Source organism: Ascaphus truei, chromosome 23, assembly GCF_040206685.1.
Source record: "Ascaphus truei isolate aAscTru1 chromosome 23, aAscTru1.hap1, whole genome shotgun sequence".
Classification (NCBI taxonomy): Eukaryota; Metazoa; Chordata; class Amphibia; order Anura; family Ascaphidae; genus Ascaphus; species Ascaphus truei.
The window spans coordinates 2,599,864-2,608,205 of record NC_134505.1 but is presented as its reverse complement, the minus strand read 5'-3'; the positions used below and the strand labels follow the sequence as shown (position 1 = coordinate 2,608,205).

At 55.6% G+C, this 8,342-nt stretch overlaps 1 long non-coding RNA gene across 1 annotated transcript; it reads left to right on the top strand.

Annotated features, from left to right (window-relative positions):
* The first annotated feature begins 302 nt into the window (after nucleotides 1-302).
* Nucleotides 303-7,893, top strand: LOC142473055 (uncharacterized). The gene is made up of 5 exons (XR_012789973.1): nucleotides 303-465; nucleotides 2,371-2,532; nucleotides 3,249-3,297; nucleotides 3,807-3,905; nucleotides 5,304-7,893. It is a non-coding gene; the product is annotated as an uncharacterized LOC142473055 (long non-coding RNA).
* The last annotated feature ends 449 nt before the right edge of the window (nucleotides 7,894-8,342 follow it).

Sequence of the window (8,342 nt, the reverse complement as noted above, 5' to 3'; positions counted from 1 at the left end):
GGCGTACCCAATGTCCCCGATCTCGCCCTAATATACCCAGCCAGACTCCACAATCCCCAGCTTCTGCTCTCCTCTTTCCCCTCCTCCCTCCCTCTTTCCCCAGCTCTCCTCCTCCCCCAGCTCCCCTCCTCCCTCCCTCTTTCCCCAGCTCCCTCCCTCTTTCCCCAGCTCCCCTCCTCCCTCCCTCTTTCCCCAGCTCCCCTCCTCCCTCCCTCTTTCCCCAGCTCTCCTCCTCCCTCCCTCTTTCCCCAGCTCCCCTCCTGGGTTTCTCTTATCTGCCATCTGCGTGCCCGGTCCCACAATGCATTGCGTTTCTCCCCCCGCTCTCTCACAGGGCCATCCTGGGTTTCGTGAACAAGCAGCAGGCCCACGACATGCTGGTGAACAAGCGGGACGGGACCTTCCTCCTGCGCTTCAGCGACTCCGAGATCGGGGGCATCACCATCGCGTGGAAATTCGAGTCGCGTAAGTTTCCCCCCCCCCCCCTCGCCCCCCGATCGCTTTCGAAAGACGGCGGCGCCGGGGCCCCCTGCTTGGAACTATTAGAGCCGGGTTGGAGCGCCAACTCCAGTCCTGAAGGGGCCACCAACCGGTATTGGGGATATCCCTGCTTCAGCAAAAGAGGGGGGTCAGTTATGGCTGAGCCACCTGTGCTGAAGCAGGGATATCGCTAGTACCCGGCCTGTTGGTGGCCCTTGAGGACTGGAGTTGGCCGTCCCCCCGACTTAGGCCGCGCTGCTAGTCCCAGCGACGCGACGTCGCGTCAAAACAAATGTGTTGAGTCCGTCGCGTGCGCTTCTAGTAGGAGCGACGCGACGGAGCGACGGCTTGGTCGCGATCGCCGGAAGTCGATTGGCATTTGCGTTTTCAGCGATCGCGGCGCCGGCGCGGCAGCAAGGACTAGAAGCGCGGCCTTGAGGAAAGATCCTTTCGGACTTTTATAGCAAGGTTTCGGCGTTTATGGAAGAGCCGGCTCGTTGTTAAAGGGTCCGTCCCTTGCAGGACAAAAGGCCACTCGGGGGCGGTGACGTGGTTAAGGTGTTCCATGCAGCGATGAAAATCTTCAAAGCGGACTGCCAAACAGTCTTACCGTCAGAAGGCATGAGCTAAAGAGGGTGGAAAGCTCCCCCAGGCTTAGGTTAAATTATCGAAATACTGTTTTAGTATTTTGATGATAAACCCCAAGCTTTGGAGAGCTTTTACAATCTAATGCAAATGTCTGCCGAGGATAAGACTGTTTGGCAGTCCTCTCAGCCGCAGGTTAGTTGTTAGACGTCAAGACGGATAAGCAGAAGGAGCCGAGATGGAAGAGGCTTGTCTGAAACGCAATCTTTAACGAGAAATAAATGTGGAATTGTAATTTTAATCAATTAAGCAGTGTGGGAAAGTCCAAAAAATGGGGGTGATGTGGGAGTAGCATTCTCACTGGCTGCTCTCCGGGTCTTGGAGATGTGAAGGTGGCAGAAGTGGGATTTGAGGGTGAGGTGGGTGTGTGAGTGTGATCCTGGCTGCTCTCCGGGTCTTGGAGATGTGAAGGTGGCAGCAGTGGGATTTGAGGGTGAGGTGTGTGAGTGTGATCCTGGCTGCTCTCTGGGTCTTGGAGATGTGAAGGTGGCAGCAGTGGGATTTGAGGGTGAGGTGTGTGAGTGTGATCCTGGCTGCTCTCCGGGTCTTGGAGATGTGAAGGTGGCAGCAGTGGGATTTGAGGGTGAGGTGGGTGTGTGAGTGTGATCCTGGCTGCTCTCCGGGTCTTGGAGATGTGAAGGTGGCAGAAGTGGGATTTGAGGGTGAGGTGTGTGAGTGTGATCCTGGCTGCTCTCCGGGTCTTGGAGATGTGAAGGTGGCAGCAGTGGGATTTGAGGGTGAGGTGGGTGTGTGAGTGTGATCCTGGCTGCTCTCCGGGTCTTGGAGATGTGAAGGTGGCAGCAGTGGGATTTGAGGGTGAGGTGTGTGAGTGTGACTCTGGCTGCTCTCCGGGTCTTGGAGATGTGAAGGTGGCAGAAGTGGGATTTGAGGGTGAGGTGGGTGTGTGAGTGTGACTCTGGCTGCTCTCCTGGTCTTGGAGATGAGAAGGTGTCAGAAGTGGGATTTGAGGGTGAGGTGGGTGTGAGAGTGTGACTCTGGCTGCTCTCCGGGTCTTGGAGATGAGAAGGTGTCAGAAGTGGGATTTGAGGGTGAGGTGAGTGTGTGAGTGCAACTCTGGCTGCTCTACGTGTCTTGGAGATGTGAGATTTGAGAGTGAGATGTGGGTGGGGTGTGTGTGAGGGCGAGGGTGTGTGAAGGGTGGCCCCGTGTCTCGGAGCCATGAGATTTGAGGGGCGATGTGGGGTGTGTGTATACGAGGGTGACCCCTGGGTGCTCTCCCCACAGCGGACCGGGCCCTGTGGAACCTGATGCCGTTCACGACGCGGGACTTCTCCGTGCGCTCGCTGGCGGACCGGCTCGGGACCTGAATTACCTCATCTACGTGTTTCCCGACGGCCAAAAGACGAAGTGTTCTCCAATATTACACCCCGGTCCTGTGTAACCCCTGTGAGTCTGCCCTGCTACCGTGCACTCTGACCGGGGGGCAGCAACACTGCGCTGCAGTGTGTGTGTGTGTGCCTCTCTTCCTCTCTCTCCCTTCCTTCCTCTCTCTTCTCCTCTATCTATCTTCTCTCCCTCTCGCTCCCTCTCTCTCCCAGTTCCCTCCTTTGTGCACAGGCCAAAACAGCCGAGCGCGCCCCCCCCCCCCCCGTTCACGACGCGCGAATCGTTCTGCGCATGCCCCGGTCCCACCGTCTTCTCTTCTCTAATACTTCTGTAACTTGCCCTGTGTTAGCATTTGCTTCAGACTGCCAGTCTCCTCTGGGGTGAGGACGCTGGGAAGATAACCGCTATAACCGCGCAGTAGGATCTGTGTCATTGTTGCCGCCTCTCCGTACCCTGGGGCTATTAACCCATTCCTTGCTGGTTCACACTGGCCCAGTTTCAGACAAATACAGTCTCTCTTATTACCCAGAATCCTTAAAGTTCAGGTGTCACACACACACATATACACTGTATATACACACATATATACACTATATATATATTTGCTGACCCTTATCTCGCGTGTATCTGCATGTAATCTCATGGTTGATGTGATATCCTCGTGAATCTAATTAATATCATCAACGTGCTGTACGCTTCTTCAACACTTTGTCTTCTTAACGCATGTGTGCGTCCGGAGTAACAACATCTGTTTCTTCTCTCCCTGCTGCCCGCAGCTAAAGCAGACGGCTACGTGAAGCCGCAGATCAAACAAGTGGTCCCAGAGTAAGTTGATATTGTCATGCTATGACTGCAGGCCTGTATATTAAGCATATGTTCCCGGAGTGGCCAACTCCAGTCCTCAAGGGCCACCAACATGCCAGGTATTGGGGATACCCCTGCTTCAGCACAGGTGACTCATCAGAATCACCCGTGCTGAAGCAGGAATATCCTGAAAACCTGAACCAGTTTGGGGACCTAGAAGACTGGCGTTGGCCATCCCCTGCTCTACTGCATCGACTCTTCAACTGGCGCCTGCGATGGGACCATGAGGACTGGAGTTGGCCATCCCCTGCTCTACTGCATCGACTCTTCAACTGGCGCCCGCGATGGGACCTTGAGGACTGGAGTTGGCCATCCCCTGCTCTACTGCATCGACTCTTCAACTGGCGCCCGCGATGGGACCTTGAGGACTGGAGTTGGCCACTGCTGCTATATATCATGCAGCACATGGAAAATGAAAGGGATGTGTGTATACATATATATTATATATTTTATTTATTATTAATTTTAAGGTTCAACACATCGGACGTCATCCCGGCCAGCAGCTACATGGACCAGGCGGCCTCCCCCGCCGTGTGTACTCAGTCCCACTATAACTTGTACCAGCAGAGGTGAGTCCATACTGCACACGGTTTGCTTGTATGTAGCCCTGCATCTTCACGCTGGGGATCCCTTGTGCTCTGCAGAGCTTACCGTCGGTCGGGAGGTAGGCTGATGCTGGTCTTTGAAGTGGGAGGAAGCCTGACTATGCTGACTATTCCAAGCAGTGAAGCCCAGTGTGTGTGTGTGTGTGTGTATCTGTGTGTGTCTAGAGAGAAATACGGGAGGATGGATGGGGGCGAGGGAATGGATGAGGAGGGAGAACGCGGGCATGGATCGGGGAGGGAGAGAGCGGGGGATGGATCGGGGAGGGAGAGAGCGGGGAATGGATCGGGTAGGGAGAGAGCGGGGGTTGGATCGGGGAGGGAGAGAGCGTGGAGCGGGGGATGGATCGGGAGGGAGAGAGCGGGGGATGGATCGGGGAGGGAGAGAGCGGGGGATGGATCGGGGAGGGAGAGAGCGGGGGATGGATCGGGGAGGGAGAGAGCGGGGATGGATCGGGGAGGGAGAGCGCGGGGGGTGGATCGGGGAGGGAGAGCGCGGGGGGTGGATCGGGGAGGGAGAGAGCGGGGGTGGATCGGGGAGGGAGAGAGCGGGGGTGGATCGGGGAGGGAGAGAGCGGGGGTGGATCGGGGAGGGAGAGAGCGGGGAGCGGATCGGGGAGGGAGAGAGCGGGGAATGGATCGGGTAGGGAGAGAGCGGGGGTTGGATCGGGGAGGGAGAGCGTGGAGCGGGGGATGGATCGGGAGGGAGAGAGCGGGGATGGATCGGGGAGGGAGAGAGCGGGGAATGGATCAGGGAGGGAGAGAGCGGGGGTGGATCGGGGAGGGAGAGAGCGGGGGTGGATCGGGGAGAGAGAGCGGGGAGCGGGGGATGGATCGGGGAGGGGGAGAGCGGGGGATGGATCGGGGAGGGAGAGAGCGGGGGTGGATCGGGGAGGGGGGGAGCGGGGGATGGATCGGGGAGGGGGAGAGCGGGGGATGGATCGGGGAGGGAGAGAGCGGGGGATGGATCGGGGAGGGAGAGAGCGGGGATGGATCGGGGAGGGAGAGAGCGGGGGGTGGATCGGGGAGGGAGGGAGCGGGGGATAGATAGGGGAGGGGGAGAGCGGGGGATGGATCGGGGAGGGAGAGAGCGGGGGGTGGATCGGGGAGGGAGGGAGCGGGGGATAGATAGGGGAGGGAGAGAGCGGGGGGTGGATCGGGGAGGGAGAGAGCGGGGGGTGGATCGGGGAGGGAGAGAGCGGGGGGTGGATCGGGGAGGGAGAGAGCGGGGGGTGGATCGGGGAGGGAGAGAGCGGGGGGTGGATCGGGGAGGGGGATAGATTAAGAGGATGAGGAAGTACGGGGGGATGATATAGATAGTGATAGTCTCCTGCTGACCGCTCCCCCCCCCCCCCCCCCCCGCAGCGCCGACTCGGTCCTGGACCCCGACGGCGATTTCGACCTGGACGACAGCATGGACGTGGCCCGACACGTGGAGGAGCTGCTGCGGAGGCCCATGGACAACAGCCAGTGGATACCGCACGCGCAGTCCTGATGCTGCCAACCCCGCGCCCCCCGCTCGGAGAGCGCTGCTCAAAATGTGAAATTGTTTTTAACGCGGATTCATTCGGTATTTTGTGCATGGTGAAAAATACAAGTGTTTCTATTTTATTTTACGTTTTTTCGGTACATGTTTTTTTTAACCCCCCCCCCCCTCTTCTTGCAAACTCCTCCCCACCGCCCCTTTTTTTTTGTCGTAAGGGTCCCGACGTCTTCACGGCGCAGTTCCGTATGGAGCCGTTGCCTTTTGACGGAGCAGGTTCCCCCACAACTCCCATAGACGCCACCGAGTGGGTCCCCCCCCACCCCCCGTGAGTCTTAACGGCACTACTCTCGTATCGGGGCGACCCTCTCTTCCAGAGATACTTAATGATGAACTTACCGGGGTCTCCGAGCCAATAGGAAGCTGCAACATCGTGGCTGGTGGCTTCCTATTGGACGGCCATTTAAATCCCCTTTACAAACCAGGAAACATTCGTCAGTAAGTATCTCGTGGCTGGCTCGTTTCGTTGTCGATGTTTGGTTCACCCCATCGATATCCGGTGCTTGTCCCTTTCCGAGGGAGATTTTGATACGGAGAAGACAAAACCCATTTGGCACAGGGTGGCCAACCCCAGTCCTCAAGGGCCACCAACAAGCCAGGTTTTAAGGATACCCCTGCTTCAACCACAGATGACTCAATCATTATGACTGAATTCCTGTGCTGAAGCGGGGATATCCATAAAACCTGGCCTGGTGGTGGCCCTTGATGACTGGGGGTTGGCCTTCCTCCCTGCATTAGGCGTCGGCCTATTCGATTTTATTAAATGTTTGCAGCAATAAATCCGTGTGGCCCAGCGCAAAATATCCCCCTTGTAGGATGCAACGTCCGTGAGTCTGTTCGTATGGCGCTCACATATACCGCATCCCAGCATAAGGTGGGAGGGAGGGTTTGTGGGTAACAGTCACCAAGGTTACGCGCAGAAATATCGAGTCATCGCGCGGAATTACCCGAGCGTTTCCATCGGGTTCCACGGCCGCGAGAATGCAGAAGGTTCCCACCTTAATCGTGCGTCCGCCTATAGAAGTGAAGCCAAGCTGAGAGTAGGAAGGAGATCCCCGACCCAAACCCCCTCGTGCTTACGGTTCTGCAGACTATCCCACGCGTCTGCACTGCTGTCCTTCCCGTCCCCCCCAATTGTCAAGCCTCCGACTGTTTGGGCGTTTTCATGCGAGATCGATACCCCCCCCCCCCCCCCCAAAAGACAACACGGCCTCTGCGTCTCTTCCAAACGGAAGCGGTCAGCCCTGCGCCACCTTGCGTGCCATATTTAAACACCTGCATGACCTGCGCTGTCAAAACTTGGCCGTATAGGGAGCTATATGGCATACTTATTTAGTACAGCCCAACCCCGTTATAACGCGATCCGCTTATATCGCGGTGCAAGCGTGGCTCCCAATTTATCGTATGTATGAATACTTTACAACACGGTTATTGGTGTCTTAAATACTTTGTTGTACAATGCACACAATGGTGCATTATTTCTAACGCGATCCGCTGATAACGCGGTGTGATTATTTGGACCCCAAGCACAGCGTTATAAGGGGGTTGAGCTGAACGTTCACAAATGTGTTGGGTGCGGAAATTAAAGGGAGGGGGGGGAGGTTCAGTGATGCCGGTTCTATAGACCGCAATGCAGATGTGTGAACTAACAATCTAACGCAGCGGTCACCAGCCTTTTTTACATTGTGCTGCCCCCCTGCTAAAAACTATTTGTCCCATGAGCCCTATATGAATAAATCTTATTGTAGACTCCTCAGACTTTCGCTAACCAAACTGTGTGACCGATCCCAGGCAGTATATAGTGTCCTGAGCTCGTGGGAGGGGGGAACACACGCTTAATAATCCCCCAAACTGCCCCTCAGTGTGTCCAGGAAGCATGGTGGAGGGGATAGTGGTCACTCACTGCGGGAGCCTCCAAAGTCAAAACCCTGCAATGCCTTGCTGCTGTGGCTGCACAGCATTGTGGGAAGCTCCTGCTGTCAGTGACCGCGCTAAAGGTGCAGTTTGGGGCCTTACTAAGTGCGCAGTCCCCACACGGACTCGGGAACCCACAATATACTGCCCGGGAGTCGCCATTGCCGATTTTTATTTATGGCTGAACCTTAAAGGGGACCCCGTGCTGGGAATCGCTGGCCTAGACAAACCCCTACTGTTACTGCAGGTGTGAGGTTGTGCAGAACAGCGCACGTAGATACTGGCCCAGAAGAGCTGACAATCTATCTGGAGCACAAGGTGTCCCCCCCAATGACCTTCATAAGGTCATTTTGTAACAGTACATAGAAGCAGAGGGCCGCTTCCTTGTCTCAGACCCTTCTCGACACAGGATAGCAAAGCAAAGGCCGGACCAAACCAAACCCGTGTTCGCCAACAACAGTAAAAAAAAAAAAAAAAACGTACCAAAATACTTCCAGGTGTGCGATTTGTGTCCAACACCCCAGTATAATTCTTAGGCCGCACCAACTCATTTTCACCAAGAGGGGCCGTACTTTTGTCTACTTGTAAACACCTTACACCAATAATATTGTTACATAAATATATATATACATATAATATATATATTGTCAGTGTTATATATGTATAGGTCAGGGTACTTGGCTATTCATTTTTTTTTTATATATATTCTTTGGTTTGTCTTTGCCTTGAATGTATCTTGTCGGAAATTGGGTTTGGATAGCATAAGGGGGAGGCCCAATACCCCCGCCCCCTCCCCTGCGTTACAGCGCCTTCCTTATCCGGACCCTGTCTCCTCTGGGGTTTTTTCTCTCTCTCCTGTATAGACATGGAAAAAAAAAAAGGTGTCTCCAGGCGAGGGCTCATTAGCATGTCATTACCCAGAATCCCAGTGGAAGCACCGTATGCTA